Raw genomic sequence first — 13202 nt, 5'->3', positions numbered from 1 at the left:
AATATGTATATACATGTATGTATAACTGAGTCACTATGCTGTACAGCAGAAATTAACACAGCATTGTAAATCAACTATACTTCAATAAAATTAAAAAACAAAAAGAGTTAACAGGCCTGGGTATAGAAATGGCTCAATGCACTGTCCTTGGAGCCAGAGTTAAGATAAATACATAATGTTGTGTCCCCTCTTTGATGGAAGACCCTGATCTGAGACAATTGTACCTGGACTAGATGGCAAAGTTGTGACTTCTCTGAACATCTCAGATCCTTTTATTCTCACTGATAGGATTTCAAAGAGTCAAGTTTTTTAAGATCTATGATTTTAAAGAACAAAGTTGCTTGGGACTTCCCTGGTGGTCCAGTGGTTAAAACTCCCTGCTTCCACTGCAGGGGGCACAGGTTCACCCCTGCTTAGGGAACTAAGATCCCACATGCCCCCCAGTGTGGCAAAAGAAAGAAACAAAGAAACAAAGAAAGAAACAAAGAAAGAACAAAGTTTCTCAGTACCATGGCCTTAAACTCATTAATAGAAGCAGTCTTTTACAGATTACACCATACTTAAAAGTGTATTCATGTCATTGCAAAGCTGCAAGTAAGTCTTATCCAACTTCATAGGTACTGATACAGCTCAGAATTACCCTCCTAGATGAAAGGATTATTATCTTCTTAGATGACATTAATACAATTCAGTTCAGTAACTACTTATTGAGTACTTACTATGTTATTATTATTTAGTTATTTAATCTTCACAACAACCTCATGCCAAAGGAACAGTCCCTATTCTCATGAAACACGCACTTCAATAATGGAGACAGGCAATTAAACGTGCAATTACAATACGTATGTGTTATGAAAAGAGTAAGCACAAGGCTACATAACAGAAGTACATCCTTATATGTTCCCCCAGCCTGACCTCAAACAAGTTCCACTTGGTCATGTAGCCTTTGCATAGCACAACCTCTATGAAAATTCTTAGAGATGTGTTTTTATGAGAAGTTAAATTTTTTTCCCACTTGGGCAGACACATGACTCCAAAGCAGGGTCCTGGATGAACCTAACATCAGCAACCTGTTCCCCTACTGATGTAAATTACCCAATATGAGAAAGGGAATTTTTACTCATTAGTGTCAAATTTTAAAAAATAAAAAGGAAATTTTTTCTAATTGTGAAAGCATTACATGTTGGTGCAAACACAGATAGTAGTGGAATAGAGATTCTAAACGTAGAGAGATGTATGAAAACTTACTATCTGATAAGGTGGCATTTCTGATCAGTGGTGGAACACTAGAACACAATTCAGCTGTGTTTTTTGCCACTTTATGACAAGGATGGACTTTCCTCCAGTGTCCCATAACATGTTTCTCATTTCTGTGTGAGAGCTCACCAGAAGCACATTTAGCACTCACATTTCTAGTGACATTCTGGTCACGATGATATGTGTGTTCTCCAAGATGACAGACTCTTCCTCTACTGCTCTTCTCTCTTCTTTCTGAGCCCTCACCAGAATCAGCTATAATGTCCATATTTCTGGAATGCACCTCAAAACTCTTCCAGCCTCTATACATTGCCCACTTACAAAGTTGCTTCCACATGCTTAGCTATTTGTTAGGACAGCACCCCACTTCTCAGTACCAAAATTTGTCTTAGTCTGCTCAGGCTGCCATAACAAAATACCATAAACTGGTTGGATTAAATAACAGACATTTATTTTTCATAATTCTGGAGGCAGAAGTCTGAGATCAGAGTGCCAACATGGTCAGGTTCTGGCAAGAACTCTCACCCTGGTTTGCAGACAGCTGCCTTCTCACTGTATCCTCACATGGTGGAGAGAGAGAGGAAGCAAGCTCTCTGTTGTCTCCACCTTCATGACTTCATCTAACCCTAATTATCTCCCAAAGGCCCCATCTACAGATACAGTCACATTGTGGGGTTAGTGTTTCAACATATGAGTTCTGGTGGAGGGGGAGGGGGCACAATTTTAAAACAAGGCTGCCATTTATAATAAAGAAGTAGGTAAGTGTATAGCAGCCAAGTGTCTGGGGATAGGCTTTCTTTTATACAAGTTACAAACCTAAGATCACCTCCAAGATCTGCTTTGTGATCAACACAGCTGGAAGGGCCTTGAGGTAAGGAACAAAATACCTTGTGAATTCATCAGAGTAGGGGATGGTAGATTTGGTTTTCATAAGTTAGGAAACTTCAAAAAGGCTATTCAATAAGACTTCCAGTTGCTGAAGACAATGGTGGCTGCCTTGGTCTGTGTCTCCCAATATTTCCTCCAAAAACAATACAGAATAACAAGAACACATTTTAAAAGGCACTAAAACCACATGGTAAACATAACTTGAAGACAGAAAAATACCCAAACCTCAATATAACTCAAAGTTAAAAAAAAAAAGAAAAAAATACCAAATCCCAGCAAGGACTTGATTCAGACTTTCAAAAAATTGATAAAACAGTGGAGAAAATTACTCAAAATATGAAAATAAATGGAAGAAAAAGATAAAATTATCTCAGAACTGAGGATAAATTAAAAGGTTCTCAAGCAAAAATGGACTCAAGAAAATTTAATAACATGCATGGAAAAAGGCAGAAAAATAATTGAGAGAATGAAAATGACATTTAGAACGAAGTAAAAAGGATCAGAAAGACAAGCAAAAAAGGAATAGCAGTTGTAAAATTGGAATCACTGGGAAAGAAAAACAAAACAATGGGACAGAACTAATATTTAAAAGATTTAAACCTATAATCCAAGAAAAATTTCCAAAATTAAAGACCTCAGTCCACACATTGAAAGGTCTCACTGGGTTCCTAGGAAAATTAACCAAACTGATCAATCCAAGGCATATCCTAGTAAAACTATTAGAAATGAAAGATAAAGAAAATATATCCTCAAGACCTCTAAGCAAAAAGATCAAATAACCTGTGAAGGTAAATTAATTAACCTGGTGCCAGGCTTCCCAAAAGAACATACAAAGTAAGGAAGGCAACAATGAAGTAGCATTTTCAAGAAACTTAGGAAAGAGAGTGTGAGCCAAGAATTTTATATCCAGTGAAACTAGTCTTTAAATATTAAGGTTATGGAAAAAGAAAAAGTTTTAAACAAACCAGGACTTAGATAATTCTGTGTCAATGTGCCCATAAACAATTTTTAAAAGGTATAGGTAATAACATTATGCAAACATTACTGTTTGGGGAAGTTACGTGATGGGTAAAATACTGTACTGTTTTTGAAGCTTCTTTTGATTCTGTAATTACTTCAAAATAAAAAGTTTCAAAAAGGTATAAGTACAAAGGTACTTGTAAAAAATACAAACCTCTTTGAATGCTAAAATAAATAAGTAAATTAAAAAATAAGCATAGAAAGCACATCTTGTAGAGAAGGAAACATAAAATATAACATCGCATACATAATTGTAAGATATGACTAAATTGAGGCAAGCATGTCAGTTAGATCAATAAATGTGAATGGGCTTAATTTATCCATTAAAAGAAGAAACTTTTCAATTTGACTCACAAAGCAAGAACCAATCATATGCTGCAGGCAACAGACCACAGAGAGCAAAAGGACTGAGAAAAGCCAAAAATAAAAGAAGGGGTAAAGACGTACAAGGCAAATGGAAACAACAAGAAATCAGGGGTAGTGTTTCTTATATCAGACAAAGCAGAATTCAAGCCAGAAACATTGAATGTGACAAAGAAGAGTGCTTTTTTTTTTTTTTTTTTTTTTTTTTTTTTGCATCACGTGGGCTTCTCACTGCTGTGGCCTCTCCTGTTGCGGAGCACAGGCTCCGGACACGCAGGCCCAGCAGCCATGGCTCACGGGCCCAGCCGCTCCGCGGCATGTGGGATCCTTCCGGACCGGGGCACGAACCCGCGTCCCCTGCATCGGCAGGCGGACTCCCAACCACTGCGCCACCAGGGAAGCCCGAAGAGTGCTTTTTGACACTAAAATCTGCAATTCAATATGAATCATATAACACAGTAACTAGTTTTATGAAGTAAAAATATATAAGATGTACAGAATCAGAGATAAAAACACACTAAAGATAGGAGACTTGAATATGCCACTCTAAGACAGCTCAAGTAGGCAAAAATTAAGTAATAACGTAGAGGACCTAGACAACATAGAAATGTTGATCTTATGCATTAAACACTAGTATTAAAGACTATATATTCTCAGGTGTCCACATCACAGAAATTGATTATATGTTAGGTCACAAAGAAAAGATCAATAATTTCATAAAGTACAAATATTGCAAACAACACTGTCTGATTGATCACAATAAAATAAAACTAGAAAGTGTTAAAACATTTTTAAGAGGGCCTTCTGCCTGGGAATTTTATTTATTTATTTATTTTGATGTGGACCATTTTTATATTTATTTATTTATTTATTTATTTTGGGTTGCGTTGGGCCTTCGTTGCTGTGCGCAGAGTTTCTCTAGTTGCGGTGTGCATGCTTCTCATTTCGGTGGCTTCTCTTGTTGCAGAGCATGGGCTCTAGGCATGCGGGCTTCAGTAGGTGTGGCACACGGGCTCAGTAGTTGTGGCTCACAGGCTCTAGAGTGCAGGTTCAGTAGTTGTGGTGCACAGGCTTAGTTGCTCCATGGCATGTGGGATCTTCCCAGACCAGGGCTCGAACCTGTGTCCCCTGCATTGGCAGGCGGATTCTTAACCACTGCACCACCAGGGAAGCCCCTGGGAATTATTTTTAAGACCTTTAGTTAAACAACTCTTGGTTGAAAGAAAATATACAAACTAAAATTACAGCATTTCTAAAACAAATGATGATATAAACATATCAGAATCTATGGGATGCATTTAAAGCACTGATCAGAGGAAATGTTATAGCACTAATCACTGTTATCAGTAAAAATGAAAGACTGAAAATAAATTAATTAAATACCAGTTCAACCCCCCCAAAATTTGCACATCAATGAGAGTATACTTAATAGCCCTGAACTGTACATTTAAAGATAGTCAAAATGGTGCGTTTTGGGCTTCCCTGGTGGCGCAGTGGTTGAGAGTCCGCCTGCTGATGCAGGGGACACGGGTTCGTGCCCCGGTCCGGGAAGATCCCACATGCCGTGGAGCGGCTAGGCCCGTGAGCCATGGCCGCTGAGCCTGCGCGTCTGGAGCCTGTGCTCTGCAACGGGAGAGGCCACAACAGTGAGAGGCCCACGTACTGCAAAGAAAAAAAAATGGTGCATTTTGTATTGTTTTTTATTACAATTAAAAAAAAATGTCTCCAAAGTGATCTGAGTGACGCCTCCTCAAAAAACACTAGAAAATGTACAACAAAGTAAATAAAAGAGAAATGAAATAATGAAGATAAAAGTAGACATTAATAACATAGAGAATAGAAAAATAATAGATGTAATTAATGAATCGAAATCCTATTTTTAAAGATGAACAACATAAACAACTGGCTGAATTGATCAAAATAAAATAGAGAAAGCAAAAATATACAAAATAAATAATGGGGAAATAACAGTTAAACAGAAGAAATTTAAGGCATAATAAGAGATTACTGACATTTCTCCAAAGAAGACATACAGATGACCAAGAGGCACGTGAAAAGACTCAGCATCACTAATTATCAGAGAAATGCAAATCAAAACTGCAATGAGGTATCACCTCACACCAGTCAGGATGGCCATCATCAAAAGATCTACAAACAATAAGTGCTGGAGAGGGTGTGGGGAAAAGGGAACCCTCCTGCACTCTTGGTGGGAATGTAAATTGGTGCAGCCGCTATGGAGAACAGTACGGAAGTTCCTTAGAAAACTAAAAATAGGACTACCATATGATCCAGCAATCCCATTCCTGGGAATATACCTGGACAAAACTATAATTCAAAAAGATATGCTATGTTCATAGCAGCACTGCTTACAATAGCCAAAACCTGGAAACTACTTAAATGTCCATCGACAGGTGAATGGATAAAGAAGATGTACATATACACAATGGAATATTACTCAGCCATTAAAAAAATGAAATGATGCCATTTGCAGCAACATGGATGGACCTAGAGATTATCATACTCAGTGAAGTAAGTCAGACAAATATCATATGATATCACTTATATGTGGAAGCTTAAAAAACGGTGCAAATGAATGTATTTACAGAAGAGAAATAGAGTCACAGATGTAGAAAATAAACTTATGGTTTCCAGGGAGTAACAGCAGGGGAGGGATAAATTGGGAGATTGGGATTGACATATATGCACTACTATATATAAAGTAGATAACTAATAAGGACCTACTGTATAGCACAGGGAACTCTACTCAATACTCTGTAATGGCCTATACAGGAAAAGAATCTGAATAGGCATGGATATATGTATATGTATAACTGAATCACTTTGCTGTACACCTGAAACTAATACAACATTGTAAATCAACTATGCTCCAATAAAAATTAATTATAAAAAAGAGACTACTTTGCAGACCTCTATGAAAATAAATTTCAAAATCTAGGTGATAGGGATAATTTCCTAGGAAAGCAAAGATTTTGAAAAACAACTCCATTAGAGATGAAAAGAATTTTAAAGACCAATTTCATAGAAGAAATAGAGATAATTATTAAGGGACTACCCAGAGAAAGTACCAATCCCAGGTGGTTTTACAGGGGAATTCCACCACACTTTCAAAGACCACATAGTCCTAATGTTTCATAAATTGTTCCAGTACATTGAAAATGGAGGAAAATGTCCAAATTCTTTTTATTAAGTATATCATTGATAACTGAACCTGATAAAGATAGTACAAAAATTAAAACTACAGACCAATATTACCTTTGAATGTTGATATAAAAGTACTAAATAGAACAATAGCAGCATCCAATCACATTAAGAAAATAATACAACATAACTAAGTAGAATTTATTCCAAGCATAAAAGGCTGTTTTAATATTAGTAATAATAATACATAACAGATAATTATAGTAAACATATATATACATATATTACTTAGATCATTAATATGGTATGTAATATTAAAACATATATGATTATCACCACAAATCCTGAAAAAGCCTTAGACAAATACAATACCTGATAAAAACAGTTAAGAAAGAAGAAATCAATGGCTATATTCTTACCATAATAAATTATACATACAGTTGACCCTTGAACATTGTGGGGGTTAGGGCAGCCAACCCCCATGCACTCAATAAACCATGTATAACTTTTGACTCCCCCAAAACTTAACTACTAATAGCTTACTTTTGCCTGGAATCCTTACCAATAACATAAACAGTCAATCAATGCATATTTTGTATGTTATAGGTATTACATATTCTTATAATAAAGTATTCTTACAATAAAGTAAGCTAGAGAAAAGAAAATGTTATTAAGAAAATCATAATGAAGGGGAAATACATTTACAGTGCTGTGCTGTATTTATCAACACCATAGGCTTACGTCATCTGTTTATGAGGTGAATCGTCTCTATGTCAGTACCTACATCAATATTGTCTTATCTGATAAAAAAAACACTGTAGATGTTATTTGTATTACTAACACTAGACATCAAAAATGAAAGCTCATGTGAAAAAGAAATACACATTTATTTACAAGTATAACAATTCATGCATTGATAACGAAGAAGCAGCAATATGATTGCTTTATGGTAACCTACCCTATCTATACACTAATGAATGAATCGTTATAAAATTTTTATGTCATACAGTGTTAGTCATATTCATAGCACAGTATTAGAAACACTATTACATTTTTAAAAAACCACTTCCCTGTGATGATAGACTGATATGCAGTTTCTCCAATTATGAGAAAGGCATACTGTACAGTAGTGCAATTCTTTGAAAGCGAAGTTATAAAAAGGTAAGAAAACTAACCGATTAATTTCATATTAAATATCACTCACCTTATGCCTATGTTGGGATAGGCTATCCACTTCAATACAAGTCTTGCACACGCTGTTCTACAGGATGAACCCTTAGGTGATGATAACGATGATGATGACAGAAAAACGTCGACACAGTTCTTGCCATACAGTTATTAGATTTTCACACGAAGACACATACTCCCAGGAGATAAGTTTTTAACTGTGTGGCATGATGCTTATTTACTAGTGGAAGTGGATCTACATCCTCATGTCTGCACTCTGAGTGAGCTGAGGAGGAGGAGGCGGCATTGGTAAATTTATGGAACTACGTATTTTTTCCTTTTCATTTCTCTAATAATGTTTGTATGCTGTAATCCTTCCACTGATTGCTTTAGTTTCAGTGCCCATATCATAGAAGGATCCATGTTGTAAAAATAGTCAAAAGCAATCTTGAAAAATCGGAAACCTTCTGTGGGATTGTCTGATGCCAATTTGTTTTCTGGCAGTGTTTTTTCTTCATTTTCTTCCTCATTGTCTGGCACTGGTTCAGAAGCACTCATCTATATCAATTCCTCTGGTGTGGTGTCAACTAGCTTTTGAATCTCTCTAAGATCCATATCTTGAAACCCTTCACTTCCAAGGGATTTTTTTGTTTTGTTTTGTTTTTTGTTTGCTGTTGTTGTTGTTGCCACATCCACAATCTCTTTCATGACTTCCTTGGTTGCCTTTGTCATAAATCCTGTGATGTCATGCACATCTGGTCACAGTTTTCTCCAGCAGGAATTTGCTGCTTCAGGCTTGATGGCTTTCACAGCTTTTTCTATAGCAACAATCACATCTTCAATCGTGTAATCCTTCCAGACATTGATGATGTTCTCTCTGTAAGGATTCTCCTCCATAGCGTTGACAATCCTTTCCATAGAGTGTCATGTGTAATGAGCCTCAAAGGTCCTTATGACTCCTTCATCTAAAGGCTGAATTAGAGACATTGTGTCTGGGGCGAAGTAGACCACTATGAAACCTTCAGTACTGAACTCATGGGGTTCTGGGTGGCCAGGGACATTGTCCAATATGAAAAGAAATTTAAAAGGCAGTCCTTTACTGGCAAGGTACTTCCTGACTTCAGGGACAAAGCATCAATGGAATTAATCCAGAAAAGGTCTTATTGTCCAGGCCTCCTTGCTATACCAACCCAAAGACTAGCAGCTGGAGTTTATTTTTTCCTTTTAGGCTCAGCAGTTAGCAGCTTTATGTATAAGAGCAGTCCTGATCATAAACCCGACTGCACTTGCACAAAAAAAGTAGAGTTAGCCCATCCCTTCCTGCCTTAAAACCTGGTGCTTACTTCTCTTCCTTACTAACAAATGTCCCTTATGGCATTGTTTTTCCAGAATAGGGCATTTTTGTGTGCATTAAGAACCTGTTCAGGGTTCTCCTCAATGATTTTTTAAGTGGCATTTGGGAGCTCGTCTGTTGCCTCTTGTGCAGCAGAAGCTGCTTCTCCTCTTCTCTTGACATTTTTAAGTCTTTCTAAATTATCAAACCATCCTTTGCTGGCATTAAATGTGCCAGCTTTAGATCCTTCACCTTCCTTTTGCTTTAAGTTGTCATGTAATCAGTTTGCTTTTTCTTAAATCATATTAGAGTCCATAGGTATGCTTTTCTTATTGCAATCCTGCACCCACTTAAAAGCTGCATTTTCAATACAAGAGAAAAGGGTATTTTGCAAAAAGTGCAAGGTTATTGTGCCAGATGACATAGCTGCAGTGACAGCTTCACGAATTTCCATTTCTTTTTTTACAGTGGTCCTTAACGCTGGATTCATTTACCTTGAAATGGCGGCAACTGCAGCTGCAGACGTCAATCTACGGTACATATCAAGCAATTCAACTTTTTCTTGTAATGTCACGACTTATCTCTGCTTCTAGGGAGCATTTCCAGCATCACCAGTGGTGCTTCGTGTGGGTCCCATGGTGCTATTCAAGGTTTATGGTGTTGCACTAAACATGATGAAAAATACCTGAGAACCAGAGTGATCACTTTTTACGGTGATATGCAATTTACTGGAAAGATGAACTGTTCACATGGAGATGATTAGTGTCACACGGCATTTGAAGTGGATACTCACAACAGCAACAGGAGGTGGCTATGAAATTATTAGAGCGGCACAGTATGTGCTACAGTTAATTTATGCACTTATGACTTAATACTACATCTCTACTTTTGTTTATGCTTCTCTGGTCTGTGAGTGGTGCCGCATATGTTCTGTTAGTGTTTCTGTGTGTAAGTTTTGATAAATTTTAACATTTTGTAATAGATTCGTGTATGTTATATGGTGGTAAATGACAAAATAGACTAGTATCTACATATATTCTATGAATTCAGGACATACCTAACTTTTTCTTAATTTTCCCGATATTTCTAGGCTACATCGTTTGGCTGCAAGTTTTTACAAGTTGTTGCAAATCTCCAAAAAAATTTTCCAATAAATTTATTGAAAAAAATCCACTTATAAGTGGACCCATGCAGTGCAAACCTGTGTTGTTCAAGGATCAACTGTACTTCAGTCCTAAAACCAGCATCTTACTTAATGGGGAAAAGCTATAAATGTTTTCACTAAGATGAGCAACAAGGCGTCAATGTTCTCTATCCACTTCCACTACCATTAAACTTTGTACTAGAAGGGTTAGTCAATGAAATTATACAAGAGAAACAAATTAGAGGCACGAGAACTGGAAAAAAAGCAAAATGACCTCTATTTACACGTGATATGATAGTATACCTTTAAAATCTTAGAGTAGGGGTCAGCAAACTGTGGCCCACAAGCCAAATTCAGCCACTGCCAATTTTTGCATTTTTTTAATAGTTGGAAAAAATAAAAATAAAAGAATATTTTGTGAAATTTGAAAATTTTACAAAATTAAAATTTAAGTACACATAAATGAAGTTTTATTGGAACACAGTGACACTGATATGTTTACATTTTGCTTATAGCTGCTTTCCTGCTACAATAGCAGAGTTAAGTAGCTGTAACAGAGACCACATTTGATGCTCTCATTACTTTGCACTGCAGCAGAGCACACTACAAACCACAGTGATACAGTTATAACTCTACAGCATTTCAAGCGCCACACATATTGCTATGTTACACCATTTTATTTTATTTTTTTAACACTAGTGCATACCCATCATGTCAAACTCAAAACAAAATGAAAAAAGAAAAGTGGATTTCAAATGTTGCATTCTTAAGGCACAGTGGAGTGTGGGTTACTTTGTTATCAAAATAGATGGCAAAGTAGTATGTTTATTATGTAATGAGACTATGGCTGTGTTAAAAGAACCTAACATACATTGACATCACCAGACTAAGCACTCATCACAATATTCCTAACTCATGGGAAAGCAACAGTCAGAAAACTTAGAAGATTTAAATAGAAATATCACAACATAATTTCTTCACAAAAATAAAAAATGAAAAGAGGCTGCAATCAAAATAAACTATTGAGTGGCTCATTTATTAGCCAACAAAGGTGGAGGAAAAAAGGAATTGGCAAAAGTAACTCTGGAAAATCGTGTTTTCACTGGAAAATATAAAACTATAGACAAAAGAAACTGTACATAAACAGTGTATCTAAATGGCAAAGTTGTTTCTCAAGGGGATATGGGTAAATAATTTTGAAACAACTGTATATGAATACTAGAATTGAAAAATAAGTAAATGGATGGTGGATGGAAGAAACCAGGGTTTCTCATTGTCTGAAAGAAGTTACAAATAAGGAAGGGGAAAGGGAAGGCTACAGTGAACCATGTGGTACTGGATTAGATTCAGAGACATCAGTATGTACTTATATTTAACTTTATATATATATATATATATATATATATATATATATATAGAGAGAGAGAGAGAGAGAGAGAGAGAGAGAGAGACGAATAAATACAAAAATTAGATATGTGTATATACATGAGTCAATATACACAAGTAAATTTCCTAGCTCTGACAGCTGAGAGGGTCCAGAAGCAATGGTACTCTACTAACAACAAACACACCCAATACCAAGATACTGGTTTCACACCATTCTCCAAAGAAAAGAACAAGGGTTCATTGGAGAAGTAGCTTATTTTAGTGTTGGGGCAGGGACAAATACAAAATGAGCCTGGAGCATTTTGAAGCATCAGAAAGTGAAGAACTGCTCAAAAAACAAAAGTATGGGTGCATGGCAAACGGACAGAGGAGCCAACCTGAAAGAACTCCCAAAGTTGGAACAATTTGAGCAACAAAAACAAATACTGTTGTATTGGATTATAACCCAAAGTATAAAATAAATACACGAGTCTATATGGATATAAATAAATAAAAAGTAGAGAAGAGGCAAATCTCCCATAGAGAAGAATTCCAAATAATTTAGGAGGTACTCCCTTAACTCTAGGGCTTAACTCCTAAAGTGTGGGCTGCACTTAGTGACTTGCTTCCAAAGAGTATGAAAGTGGGGATGGGGTGGGAGTATTTGTCAGGGTTCTCCAGAAAAACACAACCAATTAGATAACTATAGATATATATGAGAGGAGATTTATTATTGGAATTGGCTCACACAGTTTATGGAGGCTGAGAAATTCTACAACCTGCCCTCTGCAATCTGGAGAACCAGGAAAGCTGGTGGTACAATTCAGTCTGAGTCCGAAGTAGGAGGCACTCACTGGTGTAACAGAGTCTGAAGGTCCTAGAACTATGAGCTCCAATGTCCAAAGGCAGAAAAAAATAGATGTCCCAGCTCAAGAAGAGAGGAAATTGGCCCTTCTTTTGCCTTTTTATTCTATTTGGGCCCTCAAAGTATTGAATGATGCCATCCACATCGCTGAAGGCGAATCTTCTTTATTCAGTTTGCCACTCAAATGCGAGCGAAACATCTTCACAGACACACCCAGAAATAATGTTTTACCACCTATTTTGGCATCCCTTAGCCCAGTCAACTTGACACATAAAATTAACCATCACAATTCCACCCCTTTTCTACTTGGCACCTATATACATCTCCTTACATCACACTTACTCTCCAAGTAAAGACAATAATAGATCATAATTCCATCTCATATGATATAACTTTTCTGCAGTACAAACTAAAACACACTAACGCCTTCCCCAGAAGAGGAGGTTAAGTCCTTGAGTGATGTTTCCAACTCTTCCCCGGTATCCTTAACTTGAATAATATCATGGAAAGTTAACAATACTTAAATACTATGATATAAAGTCAATAACCTCTATATGATATAGGTTACATAGTAAAGCAATAGAAGAATAATAAAAACAAAGATATATGCTTAATATATATTTACATACACACAAACATAT

This window comes from Mesoplodon densirostris, chromosome X (assembly GCF_025265405.1).
Source record: "Mesoplodon densirostris isolate mMesDen1 chromosome X, mMesDen1 primary haplotype, whole genome shotgun sequence".
In the NCBI taxonomy this organism is placed as follows: Eukaryota; Metazoa; Chordata; class Mammalia; order Artiodactyla; family Ziphiidae; genus Mesoplodon; species Mesoplodon densirostris.
The sequence above is the reverse complement of the archived record's forward strand: the minus strand, read 5'-3'. Positions refer to the sequence as shown.